The following is a 16,302-nucleotide window of genomic DNA, read 5'->3' as shown; positions in this document are numbered from 1 at the left end:
CAGTGGAGGTCTTTTACCACGGCCCTATGCACCGGAGGATCGGCGCGGGATCATTAAGTAAGTAAAAGTAACGTATGTTTGTTACTTAATTTATCGGCCTTATCGGACAAATGTTTAGTAGGGACATCTAAAGGCTATGACATTTTTTAGATGAGTAGAAAGTTAGAAGAAATAAAAGATGATGAAAATGAGCGGGTTGATTTTATGTAGAAGCATTATCATCACATATCAGATTTCAGCTACAATTACAATTTTATTTTCTTTTTTGAAAAGTTGTGTTCAAAATGATCTCGAAAGCGTCTTTTGATCTTGTGATCGTCATTTTGGCTTTCGAGGAGAACTTCTCGCACGTGTGTTTCTGTAGTTCAAAGTCCAATCATGTATTATGAATAAAGCCCGAAGTTGGATAGAAAAGTAATCTTTTTTAGGAGTACTTCACAACTGGGTACAAATTACGACTGGAACCTGAGGAGTATGAACAGATGCTAGAAAATTAACTCGTTTTTGGCAAATGCTTACGTATTTCATTTAAAAATCCAACTATTCAATAGTTCTGGCTGCGAGTTTCTTTACGCTTGAAACCCTGACCGCGAAAACTGTTTGACAGAAAAAAAATATAGGTCATTAAATGCTGTACCGAAACGCTCGAGTGTTCAAAAACATTTCTCAAAACCATAGTAAGCGGGGAAGAAAGTACTAACATATGGCCATGCCAATATGTATGTGGCACTTCCTGAAATCGAACCTTGAGAAAACTCAGGAGCCGGGAAAAGAGGGCACGTGCCCAATCCACATGGAATGGGTGTGTGCGCGCGCGATCAAACAACCTTTTCCCTCCAAACTTCTTTATAATGGATCTTGCAAGAACAACAGAAACACAAACAAAAAAAAGCAACCGGGATCAGATGAAAACGTCATTAAAAAAAAGCTAACGTTTTTTTCCGGAATCAGTCTTTCTCTCCCCCGTTAAATGTTTCACATTTGTCTTGCCATTTTCTTTGTCGCCATCATCATCACTTCACTTTACCTCCAAGTTATTTCGAGAACAGATGATATTGGTTCCACCGGGTAATTATCTTCCTCTAGCGAGAATTTCTTCCCGCTTCTTTACAGTTTTGCTTCAGTTGGGACCCGAGAATTCCTTCACACGTAACTGGGGTCTGTTTTTTCGCGCCATCATTTCATTCGACCGTTATCTGAAGTCTGGGACTATGTCCTTTTTCTCCTTCTCGATGTCAGCCGACAGACGTCATCAACGGTCAGTTTTGCTCCAGTTTTATTCATTCTTCAATATTCTTATGTCCAGCCCAAGTAAATACATACTGACATATGAGGTCCTTTTCTTATGTACATTATACAAACTGCTCGAAGGTCCCGATGCTAATTAGATCACTTCGGGAACCCCTCCCGATTTGCCGGTGGTCGATCCAGTTTTTTTTGCTTTAAAATTTGTTCGCCCAACGTAATCCCTTTCGAGTTCAGTTCCTTCAATTTAATATATTCATGCAAACGTAACCGCTCTCGTTTTAATCCGTGACATAGAGAAAAAAAAATTCAACTGGCCCTGACCATGTCAAAGGATAAAGGATCCGATGACCATTGGTCAAGCGAGCGAGCGAGCTCTGAGAGGTTCAGGATGGCGGTAAGGTTACGAAGAAATTCCTTGTTCAAAATTTTCGTTATTTCTTTTGACGAAAGCAGGTTTCCGATGATTTTGTTCTCTGATTGGTGGACAACTGAATCTTTTTAATTCTTGGAAGAAAAATAGAAAAAATTCTATTGGGCAGCAGAATTGCAATTTTTTTTAACCCTTTCTAAGGTTAAAAAATCAATAATAGGCTGGAGGCTGTGGTTGTAGGTGGGTGAAAGCGATGATTAAAAGAAAATAGCAAAATTGATTCTAGGCCAATACCCAACCCAACAAACCATTAAGCCCAGTATTTAGCCAAAAAATGGCTGTATAACAGCACTCCAGTGCCTATTAGCCGTATATAATATTTTTAAATGACAATAGGCACTGTGGGAGTCATGCAGCGAAGTAGGCCGTATATTGGTTCGTTAAGCTGCTTTAGTAGTCTGAGTCGATTTGAGGTCATTTTTGAATTTCTCAAACCCTGGGGTCTTAAAAGCTTGGTCGTGGTCCAAAACTCATCCATGATTTTTTGTAGAATTTTTAAGTAACGTTTACATGAGTAAATTTTAAATTTTAGCTTTGAATGGGAAAATTGAATATTTTGTACTGAAAAATCAACATAATTTTTGTTTCTCCTGTGGGACCGAGCCAGCTGATGATTTTTGTGCCAGTTTATAAAATTCCTTAAGGAAATTTTCCGCTGAACAACTTTGTCGAAGACCGTAACTTCGGAAAAAATAGGTCTAATAGTACTTTTTAGAGGCAACAAAATGCTGTCAAAATTTTTAATGGTCGATTACTAGTAAACGAGCTTTTAGCAAAAGAAAGTGTCCCATTTCTAAAAGAACTTAGCTTTAGATCATCATTTAAAAAGTAGCGAAGGTCATTGAATTCAACGTGGAAATTCCTTGAAAGCCAATGGTTGGTCCTTCGAGCCGGATTTTCAGCCTCATCGTGAGCCTAACTAACATCATCAGTGGGTCATCAGTCTTCCACTTGTTGGAAAAACACTAATCGTTCTCGTTAAAAACTGGGGAGGTTTGCTGTTCTGGATAGTTGTTCAATAGAACTCGGCATAAAAAGTGAAGTTTTTCAAGGCTTCATTTCATGATTTTTTTATTTTTCCTCAAAAATCATTTTAAACGGTTTGAAATAATGAGTATCATCATGAAAAAATAATTTAAAAAAATACACTTTTTTCATACATTAATTGTTGCAAATTTGTTACTTTATGAAACGAAAAGTTAAGCACCCTTTGATACATCTACTGTCATCGAAAGTTATCAGTTCATGAAACGAATTGTGTTTGTTACATCTCTCTCAAATGTTGATCTCGATGTCATATTAATATCGATGGAAAGTTGATCCATCTGGCGCGAGCACGCTCGCGCAAACTGGACCAGTTCAAACATAACCTCATCGGCCGGCGCTGCTTGTTTACCTTCACTAGAGGCGACATCCCATCGCATCGCATCGTTTAGCAAACAAATAGCACCGAGCGAAAGATAAAGAATGCCAATGTAAACAATCCGCCAGCTCTCGTCGTCGTCACCAGAAAGTGGGAGTAATCATTGAACAAACAGTGAAATAAAATCATCATCCGAGGCAGGCTTGGCCCGGGAAGACGAGATTCGAAAAATGTAGTTCGGAATCGTTCCGGATATGGGATCGTTCTCACTCTTCTTCCTCAACGTTTTCCCGTTGAACGTATCAGTACTTACCGGCAAACAGGAAAAGGTGAGGCTGGGTTGATGCGGTTCTTTCCGATGGGGTTTTTTTTGTTGCACTGAAATCGGGTGAATCATCCCAATTTGAAACAACCACGTGGATGTGTCAAGAATTTTCAAATTCTCTGTTTACGGTTAACCTTTTAAAAAGTTCAATACGACGACTGACTTCACGGCTTGCCTTTTCTGTTAACTTTTCAGAATACAAGCTTCAAGCGTAACTAGATGAATAAGGGTACAAAGTACCGAGACGAATCTTCAGAACTAGATCCCGATGGGATGGAAGTTTTCACTCCCCAATGGAAAAATTGCTCTTGAAAGCTGCGCCCACCAACTGGCTGCGTTAATTGAGATTATCGATTTACCGTTTAAAACCTTTCTGCATGCACCACATTTTTCGATTCGAACCTGGGAGGATGCATGAAATTTGACTCGCTTCCTTCTGACAGGCGTTGATGCCACCAGGAGGGGTTCGGATGATTACATCTTGCAGCAGGGAACACGGATAAGGTCCATGAAATACCGATATCTGAAGTAGTGGGATCTCAAAAGAGTAGGCCATTTTTTGTTCACAAAAAATTGGACCACAATCCCACACGTACGACCCGAAACGGCCAGGCTAATCGTCACAAATTATGTAAAATGAGACATCACCGGTCGAGTTGGACGAAGTTGATGACACTGGTTGACGATTTCCAAATCAGATTATTTCATCAAAAATCCGACCGACATCCGAGATTTTTGCTCGGCTCAACCATTTGAACAGAGAGACCCGTTGAAGTGGCTGCGTGCTGATTAGCGATTCCTGGCACGATCCCAGCAATTGGTTTTGTGTGGTTTGATTGAGCTACTGTGCGTTGTCGTGATTCCGAAGCATCCAAGCAAACACGAATGATGCTCTTTAACATTTTTTGTTTTGCTCCGACTTTAAATTTCGTATCCAAACAATCTTCAGAAGGGGGGTCGTGATCGATTTTGATCCTTCTTCGGTCTTCGGGCATTAAGTGAGACATTGCATCACACAGATAGTGTGTGGATAGAGGTTTTGCGTGCAACCATTAATCTGCATCGACTTCGAGGTCTGTCGGTGCTGGGATATTGCAACATAACCTCACTTTTCTGCTGCTGCCGCAGCCACCAGCCAGGCTGCCCATACTCAATACGAGACGATGCGTCGCATCCTGATTAGCATGCACTAGGCGGCGTCCCCGAGCGCAATGTCTACTACAGGCTTACGTCAAAACAAAAAAAAGTCAACTCGTTAAAAAGCAGCTGAACGAACGCACAGAGATGTACTTATACTGGGAAAGGCTGCGTGCGGACTCGGGCAGACAGACAATGTCACTCACTCCAGTGATCTACTGGACGACAAATCATGGTAGGCCATATTATGCGAATAAGTGAGCCTCTTTCTCGCCTGTTTTTGGCTGGGCATCGCACAGCCACCGAAAGTTGAAGTTGTTGCCAAGTTAAAGAAGAAGGCCATAAGTTACGCGACCGCGGCATGATTCTGCGTCCGGCGATTTGTTTTTTGACAGTTATTGCGCAATATGCAGACAAATTTACATCTCCGTGGTGCGAGATACAGGTTTATTATCTGCGAGTACGAGTTGATCGAGATTGTTTTCGAGAGCTACCGGGCTTTTCTCCTCAAACCTTAAACATAACCCTGTGGAACTTGGAAAACTTCAACATCAACAACAAGCCCAAAGTGCAATTACTGGAAGGGCAGACAGCCGTCCAGCGGCTGTTATTTTTCTGCGGAGGCGCGCGTGATCTCAAATCAAGCCCACAAACTTCCCGAGAACGGTTTGGACAGATTTTCATAAATATTTGTCAACGGCCGGGCACGATCGTCGTCATTCGTTCCTTCATGTAAGTTTAACAATGATTTTTTGTTTTTTCCTCGCCCTCCAAGGTTCGAGCGGCCTGAGGGTCACCTCACAAATTCAAGCGGGGGAGGTCCCTCTTCTTAGCCAAGTAGCCGGTAAGCCGGCCAAGGGGTTTTGGTGAGGAGAAATTTGGTTTGTCTCGTGGATTGTGTGGTTTTTGTCCAACGAACGGCTACCGGAATGAGGATCACGTCTGCGCGTTTTATGAATGTGATTAGCGCAAATGTTTTCATTCAAGTAGCAACAGACGACAGCAGCCGCAGCGCGTTATTGTTCGGCCAATTTGGAGCTTTTCTCCTCCGGTGGCAGGATCGCCACTTGTGTATTTCTGTCTACCGGTGCGTGGCGTACCCGATCAATGGAGTTTGATTTTCGTGTCGCGCGCGCCTTGCCGGATTTGAGCTGTGGCGGGGATTTTTGAATCTAGTTGACCCAAATTGATTTAGCGCGATCGATGATAGTTCCAATATTTTTGTGAGTCCGAATATGATGCTTCCGAAAAGTAATTTCATCGATTTGGAAGATTGTGCCGACTTCATAGGAATTTCATCAATGGTGGACCGGGCCACGAATCGGAAACCATCTTTGGCTAACGGTTCACAGCAAGACTCTCCTTCAACAGACAATTGTCATGATAAACCGTTGCGGAATATTAAAACCATTCGTCAATACCCTGCAGAAATCTATTGTAATTGATGGTGAAAACTCATTGATGCACCACCATCAGACATACTTCGCTCCATTCGGATTACCAGCTACATATCTGAATAAGGAAGTGAATGCAAATTTCACCTCTCATCTGTTCCGCGCCTGACAGACGATTCAGATGGCGATCTGCCTGCCATTCGATGAATGAAGAGGTATTGCACCTGGTTGCATTTGGAAGCGAATTGCGCTCTGGGCGATTTAATTTTAATTGCTTTTGGTGGATCGATGATTGGTAGATTGAAATAAAAATAAATTATAATTTTATTTATCAAAATAACGGCAAAATTAAAGATTTTTACTAGAGATGTACCAAATAAGAACATTTTCAATTATTCGGCCAAACGAATATTCGGAATGATTTTGCATACACAGATGGATAATCACAAATTTTAGGAAAGCTTCAATAAAAACTAAATTCTGTAGGTAATTCTAAAAAAAAACAGAGCAATATAAAAAAACGGTTAAAATGTCAAAAATGTCAAAACGACATAAGTAAATGATTAACAAAAATAAAAAGACAAAAAATTACAAAAATAACAAAAATGACAAAACTGACAAAAATAAAACACAATGACAAAAAAGAATAAAATTTAAAGAATGACAAAAACGACAAAAATGACAAAAATGACAAAAATGACAAAAATGACAAAAAATGACAAAAATGACAAAAATGACAAAAATGACAAAACTGACAAAAATGACAAAAATGACAAAAATGACAAAAATGACAAAAATGACAAAAATGACAAAAATGACAAAAATGACAAAAATGACAAAAATGACAAAAATGACAAAAATGACAAAAATGACAAAAATGACAAAAATGACAAAAATGACACAAATGACAAAAATGACAAAAAATGACAAAAATGACGAAAATGACAAAACTGACAAAAGTGACAAAAGTGACAAAAAGACAAAAATGACAAAAATGACAAAAATGACAAAAATGACAAAAATGACAAAAATGACAAAAATGACAAAAATGACAAAAATGACAAAAATAACAAAAATGACAAAAATGGCAAAAATAGCAAAAATGACAAAAATGACAGAAATGACAAAAATGACAAAAATGACAAAAATGACAAAAATGACAAAAATGACAAAAATAACAAAAATAACAAAAATGACAAAAATAACAGAAATGACAAAAATGACAAAAATGACAAAAACATCGAAAATGACAAAAATGACAAAAATGACAAAAATTACAAAAATGACAAAAATTACAAAAATTACAAAAATGACAAAAATGACGAAAATGACAAAAATGACAAAAATGACAAAATTGACAAAAATGACAAAAATGACAAAAATGACAAAAATTTCAAAAATTACAAAAATTACAAAAATTACAAAAATTACAATAATTACAAAAATTACAAAAATTACAAAAATTACAAAAATTACAAAAATTACAAAAATTACCAAAATTACAAAAATGACAAAAATGACAAAAATGACAAAAATGACAAAAATGACAAAAATGACAAAAATGACAAAAATGACAAAAATGACAAAAATGACAAAAATGACAAAAATGACAAAAATGACAAAAATGACAAAAATGACAAAAATGACAAAAATGACAAAAATGACAAAAATGACAAAAATGACAAAAATGACAAAAATGACAAAAATGACAAAAATGACAAAAATGACAAAAATTACAAAAATGACAAAAAATTACAAAAATGACAAAATTTACAAAAATTACAAAAATGACAAAAATTACAAAAACGACAAAAATTACAAAAATGACAAAAATTATAAAAATGACAAAAATGACAACAAAAAAACAAAAATGACAACAAAAAAACAAAAATGACAAGAATTATTAAAATTGCGAAAAGAAAAATTAAATGAAACTATGAAAATTTGATTAAAATGTGATCCTTAAATGTTTCGAAATTTTATAAGATCGATCCTAAATGATGAAAAATTTATTCAAAAAGGAGAAAAAATTCAATGAATTCAAAACCTAAAAATTCAAGAAATAATTCAAAATGATCTAAAACAAATTCGGGAAAAAATCGTACACTTCATTTAAATTATCCAAGAAGGATCCAAAAAGTGATCCATTACTTATTTAACATTGCTCCAAACACTTTCCAAAAATTATTTAAAAATTATCTTATCTTATAATTATCTTAAAAGGATGAAAAAAAAAGTTAAATTTATTGGAAAAAAAAAATTCAAACTGATCCAAAAATGATTATTTTTTTGATTGGAATAAAGTCGTTTTAACATCTTGTATTTCATTCGCGACTTTATATAACCGATCCAAAAATGATCCTAAAGCAATCGCAACAAAATTGCAATCATCCAAAAAGCATCTAAAAATGCTTCAAAACTGGTTTAAAATGAATCCATTGAATGATACAAAAATAATTCAGAAATTATCCAAAATAATTCAGAATATATCCAAAATAACTACAAAATTACCCAAAAAAAAATTTAAATCAATTGAAAAATTATTAAAAAATGATCCTGAATTATCATAAATAAGAAAAATAAAAGAAATGCTTGATTTGGCTATATTTTCAAAAAGAAAGATTTTTATTAGGAACAAGTTTTTCAACTAGAACTTTTGATATGTTCTGTAGATTTTAGGTTAGCTAAGCTAAGCTTGAATTTTTATATGTTCTGTGGATTTTTATAAAAGTAACTAGCCAAAAAATGTTTTTTTTTGTTTCGATTATAGACGTATAAACACTTTTATGTCATTCGCGACTTATATCAACGATGCAGTTGGCAGACAGTAACTGAAAAACTTATCCGGTACAACTACACGCTCGAAATTCATTAACCAATTATCGTTAAAAAGTAACCATTTTCACACCTTTCCGCGTGAGGTCATTTTTTGACTTCTTCCATAGAAGTCATTCTTTGGCTTCTCTTGAGAAGTGGAAAATGTGGTTATTTTTTAACCGCATTAAATTATTGCGGAGAAGTTGGAAATGGTTATTTTTCAACCAAAGTAAAACAGGGAGGAGAGGCTAAAAATCGTTGATTTTCGTTTAATGGCAAAATCAAAGTTTTTTTCGGAATTTAAAATTAACAATAACATTGTTCTAATAGTCCCCGAAATTGGTATAACCATATTTTTATTGTTAAGGATTTGTTTTTTCTTATTAACATATTTTTGCTCGGAAGAAGCTGCTTATTGCCAGACCGTTTCCTGAAGCTTGTTGTTGAGTAGCCTGGACCAGTGAAAGCCTTTCAACGGATTGAAAGGCTGACTGAAAGACGTTCTTTTTGGGTGATTCCATTTTTATTGGAACTGGGTTGACAATGTTAGCGCCGGCAGCTGGTGGAGCCATCATTGTAGGAGGTGGCGCAGGAGGAATTGCGTTCATATATCTGTAGTGAAATAATCAATTAATTAGTTGTTTAGTAAAATTTGAGAGTATGACATACAATCAACATTCTTCAGTTGTTTCAACTCTTGCAGTTTAAAAAAATCCGACGTATTGTCCCGGTGATAACGATAAATTTGGCTCGAGGGTTGTCCTTCCATCTGAAGTTTTCTGGATCGAACATCAACCAATGCTGGGTTCGGGACCGCATCACGGAAGCAACAGCATATGACATACAATCAACGTGCGTGACAGTCAGGGCCAAATACCCGTCAACCTGCAGTTTCAGTACATTCGCCATGGAGCCTGGAGTGTGGCATCTTAGGGGTCGGGATCCAACACAATTGGTGCTCGAAAATTTCGGGTTGATATTGGTTGTCGAACATCACACGGCCAATTAGAAATGCCCCAGCGCAAAACACCAAATTATTACTTACCACCGGGTTTTTCCGGCTAGTTTTATGTTTTCGATTGTATAACTTCCGTTCACAACGCGCAAATTCATGGCGGCACGATTTTTTGTGCAGATCTGTGTTCTTCTTATTCATCTGTGTCTGCTTGAGATCTGCCATCGCATGTAAATATTCCTGGCACCGGGTGTTGGTGTCGATTGAAAGTAGTCCTTCCGTAGCTTCCACTATTCCTCCAAACAGAAGAAAAATTGTACAACACAAACACTTGGCCAAGATTTTCCGTCTGCTACTGACGCCGTCCTTCCGTATTCCCATGGCACTGAGCAAACCTTCAACCCAACCTTCCAAATCTCTCGAAAGGCTCTGCAGATAGCGAGTTAGCTTCAGGAGATGGTTTTCAACGTTAGACGATGTCTTCATGATTTCCATCCCTACAATCGTCATCAATCCCCACAACCGAATTAGCTTAGTTTCCTCTGATTCGCTGCAATCGAGAGAAAGGATAACAGTGAGTTAATCTTAGTATAATAATAGATAGGGGAAAACTGTACAAGACGCACCAGCTAAGCATAATTGCTATTTACAGCGATACCAATCATTTAAGAACCAAATTGAAAGTTGACGACGATTCAGGGATCAGATTTACGTATTATCGAAATGAAAAAATACGATAAAAACACGATTTTGACTATATTTTTGTAAAAAACTTAAACAGCCAGAAAACAAACCGCGGGGTAAAACGCCAAAACTTGTGGACAGAACGCACCAAACATGAAGAGTGGTAAGAAATGGAACAACGATTATAAGGAATGTAATTATTGAAACATCAAATGTTTGATCACACGTTCATCGTATTTTTGTAAATTAACCATCCTTTGGCTAAAAATCATTTAGTGTTGCTAAACTCTACGAAAATTTCGCTTTTCAAAATACACTTTTTAATATCCTTATATATAAAACGCCTTCAAGTAGGCAACGAAATTCAATTTTTTTGACTGATATGGTAATATCGTAGCAAACATGGCGGCCGATAATTTTTTTCGAGTCGAACATTGGTGCACCGTTTTAACTCGAACAAGGACGAAATTTGTTATAATTATGCATTGTTATCGTAATTTGGGAGTCAGCAAATAAAAAGAATGGCATTTTGTTTCGATATTCGGGTTTTCTCAAAAGTTAACAGCATTCAAAATTTGAGCGTAAAACACGTGGTCTTGTGGGCATTCTGCCCCAATTTTCATCTGAACGATTTTTGATAAAATTTTGTAGGAAGTTAATAAAATACAACAAAAATTTTATAGTCTTCCGAAAGAGCACATGAGTGGATAAACGATAAGCTGTAGTTTTATAAGATTGCGCAGGCTGTTTTACTATAAAACCTTATATGTTACTTATGAAAAATAACAAGTTTCACGTTGATTTCATTAATTCTTCTGTTTCTAGGAAGTGAAGTAGTTTTTGTGAACTTTTCATCTTTTGAATGATGAAAAAGCTTGTTTGCTGCAATATAAATGAAGAGAAACATCATTTGAAGCCGTTGGTTAGTGTATATTTGAGAAATAATGGCATCGGCCATCTTACCCCGCTGGTGCGTTTTGTACAGTTTTACCCTAGTCGGAAAAATTCAAATTTTCTCACCATACGGAACAACCTTTGTAGTTTCAAGATCTTTTCTCCGCTGTCGGCTGCGTCATACCATTTTTGCAGCGTTACCAGATGGATCACTAGGAAGCATTTGGTTTTCAACAATCTTTCTTCGTCAAACGATTTGATTACACGGGAATGATTTATATTCAACAAACGGAACCAGGAGGCTTCGAGTAAAGGGCTCTCATCATCCATTTTCCGATCGCGCATAGATTTGCCGAAGTAATAGCTAGAGAGTGCCTCCAGCAAAAGATACTGGTTCAAGGTAAAACTTTTGCACAAACTTGTAGCGTCCAAGATCGACGGAATTATCAAGCTATCGGCAGTGCGACAATTTTCGGCCCACAGTATGATGGCTTCTATAAATAATCTAAAATAAAAAGAACATTTATTTTTGAGTTTGAAAAATTAACAAACAAGCCATACCTGCACGTGTTCTTTCCTTGCGATTGTAGCGAAACGATAACTTCTTCCAGCAAATTTTTCGCTTCGAATTCACGATCCTTAGTGGTGCGGATTTGCAATGGAACCGTTTCGATTGTATTCAGTAGCCCAGCGTTATGGAATGCTTGCATTCCCTGTTTTGTTCCCAGCAACTTCTGATACTTGACACCGCACGAGTTCAAAAGGCGCACAGTCGTGCGGACGTAAAGGATGTCGATTCTATTGGATTGCCGACGTTGAATTTCATTGACGTCGCTACCTGTAGCAAATCCAACACGGCACCGTCCACCGCTTCGCCTTCCGATGGCATTTTCAGATCCAATGAAGGTTCCGCAGAAAGAACGAACCAGTCCAGGACTGCCTCAACACCCCGATATTCAAGAAGGAGCCAGGGATAGTCGCAGGCTTCCTGTAGCAATGTAACAATTCTAAGGCCGATTTTTTTTTGGGTCCTTTTAAAGGGAGCTGACTTTTCTTGAGGTTCCACAATTTCAGCTTTCCGTACGTTTTCGACTGCGGTGATCTGTTGTATCAAACGTTTCGATATTATGATTATGTTGAAAGAAAATAATATTATTAATAAAATTATTGTCGGAAGATTAATACTTTGCGGTAGCTAAGAAATGAGAACCTGGTAACATTTTCGTTCGGGAAAAAAACATTTTAGCAAAAGCCGAATCGAATTGCAGCAGTAATTCGTTTTACAATTTTAAAAAAAAACCTACCTTTCGACAGCTCGCAAGTTTCCGCAATGACCGCATTACCTTTTTTCTTCCAAATTCTAATTTCGCGAAACAAAAATCGATTTTTCACTGCAAAAACGATGAAGACGACAAGCGGCTTTCATTTCTGTAACTTTCAATATGGCGGCCAAAAAATACATAACTAGCGCCAGTTTTAACCATTTTTTTGGTTTTGACCATAAAACTTCAAAAATGGTTGAACTCATTTTGAAAAATATCGTTAAAAAGTAACCATATTGGCAGTTTTACAGCAAAAACCATAAAATGGTTACTTTTTAAACAAAAATGGTTAATAATAAATGAGCGTGTATGATCTTGGGCTAGAACTCACGGACATCGGCTCAGAAAGCAACTGACTTGCCAACTGAGCTACCTCACACGCCCTCATCTAGCAAAAAATGACACAAATAGGATGTTAAAACAAAAGAAATGTGGAAATTTTTTTGGTGTAGAATGGTTGATAGTCGTTTTAGTTGAGAATTGGTTTAATATTCAAAATAATTAGATCAATTAACAATAGAAAAGAAAGAAAGTTGGGAAGGATTCTGCAAAAGAACATTCACTACCGTTCCAGTTGGAGTTGAGCAAGATCGATAAACCTGCATGCACAATACACAGAAATGCCCAAATCTTCAAAACTGACAACAATATCAAAAATTAAAAAAAGGGCTAGATCGAAAAATTTATTTTGATTTGTGAAAAGAAACACTATCAGAATTAAGATGGTTTGAAAATACTTTGAATTAAGATTAGGTTTTACAATGACTCGCTTATTTGTTAATTGACTTTAGAAATATTGGTAGCAGTTTGTAAATCCACAGATGAATACATTCTCCACTATTTTAGCCTAAGTTGAGCGGAATCGGAATACATAATTCCGAGGAAACTGAATGGAAATATTCAGAATGTACAACAAACACACAGACATTTATCATCGAGCTGAGTCAACATAAAATGAGGTCCTTTTAGCCAAAGGGGTATAAGTGCACAGAAGCTTGTGTGTTCGGCCATTTTCCATATTTTTTCGAGAATTTGTATTTTTGTTTCGGATGTAGAAGTATGCAAATAAAATTAAAAAAAAATACGAAAAAAAAATCAAATGTAGTTTGAAATATGAAAAACCGTTTGGCATCATTATTTCAAAATCGACCAATTTGTCACTTATACCCCTTTGGTTCCAAGGGCCTCAAATGATAAAAAATAACAAAATAGGCAGATATGATAGAATTTCTGAAATCATATTAATTTCAATAGAGAAAAAAATTAGATTGAATTCACTGATGTGTAATTCTACTTTCAGATTCCTAATTTTAATTTTGATTCGAGTGATACTTGAAAAAAACTTTCATTTGATCGAATCCAACTAGATTTCCTGGGGAAAAAATGGCACAACAAATCACAAATTGCGGAAATGAAACGCCTCCACTGGCCAGCAAAAGTATCATCCATCTTTCCAGTGGCCGGGGACCAAGATAGAGAGGCAAATCGAGAAACGATGATCGATGATGAATTTGCCAATCACGAATCCGGAGGAGCGGGGACCCTACGATGGGCACACACATAAAACCACCAATAACCGTTTTCTCATTTGAGACTAACTGGTAACTACCTTCTTCCCTATGGCAGTGCTCGGACCCCCCTTTTCATTTCATATCCCCTCACTCGGTCTTCTCTTTTCCGAATCGTTCATTCATGCTGATTAGATTGCGGCAGCAGTGTGGTGAATGCTTTGGATGGGCAGCTGGCTTGTTGGTTCGGTTTATGTATGATTGATGCAGCACATCACATTCGATTGATCGGGCTGATCAGCAGCAGCTTCGACAAGGAAGAAGGGGTTCATCAATGGTCATCCGAGGAGGTCCGAGCGAGGGGAGAATAATTCAACTGTAAACGAAAATTGTCTGTTTGTCTCCCCATCATCGTCTTCCAATCATCTTCAAACGTGAACGTGAGTCTCTTGGAATGGAAATGCGAGAAGAGACAAGACACAACTACTCGAGGAAGCAAGCAAGCTCACCGCACCGCACGAAAGACCCCAACTCAACGTATAATTTGGCATTCCATCACATAGTAGGCCACCCCCATCTGCCTTCTCGGGTTTAGCAAGCAACTATTCATACATATGGGCATCTGATGATGACCAATGAATGATGGCCTACTACGTATGCTGCTGGGTTTCTGGTATGTGGACATCATCTGCATGGTCGATTGAGCCGAGCTGGTTCTCAACATCCAAGCAACCGTTACGAAAGCTACTGTAGATAGATCGTCAACCCAAGAAATGCTGGTTGACGATCTAGTTTTCGCAAACTGTTCTTAAATGCAAGAGATCAACAAACTGACCCTGACAGGATCGCCAATGTGAGAACGAAACACCTTTCGTCTCGTCTGAGTCGATCTAGGAAGTTGCACCTTTTAATTCAGAATGCAGATATTATTTACTTATGAAGTCTAGACTCGACTCGAAGCTAGAGCAAGTAAATGTCCATTCGTATGCACACGCGTCTAAGCAAAATTTATATTGTCGAATCGATTAGCATAATTTCGTCTCTGCTGTCTGCCTCTTCCTTGAGTGTTCTATTCCCAATATCAAGACCCCGGATGACTTGCCCTCATGATCTGTTGTTTTCTGTTGCAATCGTCTCAAGTAGAGGAGTCGAGGATGAGTTTCATTGCTCTCTCTCTCGGCCTCTAGAATCACCAAATGCAAATAACCTACCCATCTTTTCATCCGGAGACCAAAAGCGGTCCCTCAAGCTGAATTGTTCCATTCTTTCTCGTGTTTGGAATATTGTTTCTGATGGTTTTTTTCGCGAAAAATTTTTCTTTCAGTTGCGAGCATGAGAAAAATGTTTGGTATGACACAGTCTAAAAAAAATCTGTCAAAGGTTCTCTTTTCCTGTTACTTTTCCAACCTTTTTGCAAAAAATCTCGTTTTCAACTTCAGCTTATTTATGTTTTTTGAGCATTTGATAACTGATCTGTAGCTTTCGTTCTGAAGCATGTTTTTCTGATGTGATTTGAGTGACAATTACTTATGAAAAAAAAAACAAATGATCGAAGCTGAAAATTGATAGAAAATCATAATCGATATGCCCTACACGGCTTCTAAAATTTTAAAATTTGTCCAGATAAGTTCTGAATTGGGAGAGAGATATAGCGATTTCTGCCTTTCCCTAAACCAAACCTTATATATATAGATGTAGTAAAATTGACCATCAGCCAGATGTACTTTGTATAAGGTAAAAGCCCTTATAAACTCATGTTAAATAAAAAAAAATAGTGATTTGACACTCTAATTGATACTTTAAAGTAAAATGATGTTTTCTTTGCCTTAATTCTCAGGGAGTGATAAAGTTATGATGCAATACTACTGATTTGTTTAAATCCTTAGAGATCCCGAAACAAAAAATCTTTTTTGGATACCCTGAAAAACGTTAAAAGCCAAAACCTCAACTTTCTAATATTGTCAAAATGAAACTCTAGTCCGGATAGAGATTAAATAATAATCTTTAATTATCAAAACAATGTTATTTGTTATATTTTTGTTCATTTTTTAATCGTTTTTATTCTTTTCATCATTTCTGTATTTTTCTACGTATAACTTTCCTGCAAATTTGATGTGATTTTCTTAGCTATTTCTTAGCTAATTTGTGTGTAGTTTTTTTTTTTATTCATTTCAGTGCTTTTTGTGTAACATTTGTATAATTTCTGTGCCAGATGGTGTCATCTT

At 36.9% G+C, this 16,302-nt stretch overlaps 1 protein-coding gene and 1 long non-coding RNA gene across 2 annotated transcripts in view; one reads left to right on the top strand and one right to left on the bottom strand.

Moving 5' to 3' along the window:
• Positions 1-9,119: 9,119 nt before the first annotated feature.
• Positions 9,120-9,715, bottom strand: LOC129738591 (uncharacterized). The gene is made up of 2 exons (XR_008735563.1): positions 9,384-9,715; positions 9,120-9,326 (listed from the first exon to the last, which is right to left on the bottom strand). It is a non-coding gene; the product is annotated as an uncharacterized LOC129738591 (long non-coding RNA).
• A 5,456-nt stretch (positions 9,716-15,171) lies between these two features.
• Positions 15,172-16,302, top strand: part of LOC129740062 (high affinity copper uptake protein 1) — a 409,058-nt gene continuing 407,927 nt past the window's right edge. The window contains exon 1 of the mRNA XM_055731656.1: positions 15,172-15,175. The gene's annotated coding sequence lies outside the window, so the exon portion shown is untranslated. The remainder of the gene's footprint in view (positions 15,176-16,302) is intronic.

This window comes from Uranotaenia lowii, chromosome 1, assembly GCF_029784155.1.
Source record: "Uranotaenia lowii strain MFRU-FL chromosome 1, ASM2978415v1, whole genome shotgun sequence".
NCBI lineage: Eukaryota > Metazoa > Arthropoda > Insecta > Diptera > Culicidae > Uranotaenia > Uranotaenia lowii.
This window is presented reverse-complemented; position numbering and strand designations above follow the sequence as displayed.